The sequence below is a fragment of the Etheostoma cragini genome, chromosome 22, assembly GCF_013103735.1.
Source record: "Etheostoma cragini isolate CJK2018 chromosome 22, CSU_Ecrag_1.0, whole genome shotgun sequence".
Classification (NCBI taxonomy): domain Eukaryota; kingdom Metazoa; phylum Chordata; class Actinopteri; order Perciformes; family Percidae; genus Etheostoma; species Etheostoma cragini.
Window position 1 is genome coordinate 22,181,338 of NC_048428.1, and position 1,207 is coordinate 22,182,544.

Genomic DNA, 1,207 nt, shown 5'->3' on the forward strand with positions numbered 1-1,207 from the left:
GTATCCCACTACCCTCATCTCGTCCTCCAGGGTCCCAGAGACCCGTCCTGCACTCAAACACGTATCCCACTACCCTCACCTCGTCCTCTGGTCTCCCTGGGACCTGATGGACGAGGTGAGATTAGGGTGGAACACACGTATAATCGCATAAAAATGAACAAGGGTCTCCAAGACCCGGAGGGCGTTAACACGACGGCAGTTGACATGAAATGAAAAAGGCCCCGGGGACCCCGAAGCACAACGTCAGGCTAATATAAAATGTAAATAAACTAAAGTCCCTGAGACATGAAGGACAACACAAGGGTTAAACCTGTCTCTCTCTCTGCTGCTCAGTTGTCATTTCAGGCTAAGACCACAACTCCCCTTCCCCCTCCTCCGGTCTTCATCTTGCACAGTTCCTCCTCCGGCAAGACTCGGCTCAGGGTCCCGAGTATCTCACACCACCTTCAGTGTCTAGACTCCATTGGGGGACCAGCTTTTGGCTTTCTAACCCTCTAAATATATACATAAATTCATAATGATGGAATCTAACCTCCAAACACTGTAAACACACATACAATAAATCTTTGCAGATCTTCACGAAGTCTCTCCGGATTGAAACAGCAAACACAACTAAGCTTCACATTGTCGCTGTTTTTGTCTACAGATTGACATCAAAAGCGAAACCTAGGAGCTGATCCACTGAGCAGATCATGATTTTTTGTTGTTTGTTCAGAGAACCGAGCCGTCAGAAGAGAAGGAAAACACCCCGAGTGAGTCTGAGCAGCAGGAGAGGGGGAGGCGAGGATAGCAAGACCAGAATAGACAGCAGAGCTCCGTTTATCTTAACGGGTTAACATGGCGGAGCGTCGGAGACAGAGGACACACGTCTCTGTCTGTCTCTTGGGACGTGCAACCAGTTCCCTGAAGACTCACTTTCAAGGTAATCTACAATTTCTTATGGTCAACGTGTCTCGCTAAAATAAACCCACAACACAGTCTAACTTCCTATTAGCCCATCGGTTCCTGCTGAAGATCTTAGTCTTTAAAACACAAATATATCATGTCAGTAGTACTTTCCTGACGCTAGTGGTCCCTAATACTGTATCTGAAGTCTCTTTTAATAGACCTTAGTGGTCCCTAATACTGTATCTGAAGTCTCTTTTAATAGACCTTAGTGGTCCCTAATACTGTATCTGAAGTCTCTTTATATAGACCTTAGTGGTCC

At 46.3% G+C, this 1,207-nt stretch overlaps 1 protein-coding gene across 1 annotated transcript in view; it reads right to left on the bottom strand.

The window, feature by feature from the left end:
• LOC117937619 (nebulette-like) overlaps nucleotides 1-1,207 on the bottom strand; it is a 76,525-nt gene that overhangs the window by 37,817 nt on the left and 37,501 nt on the right. The gene's annotated exons all lie outside the window — the stretch shown is intronic.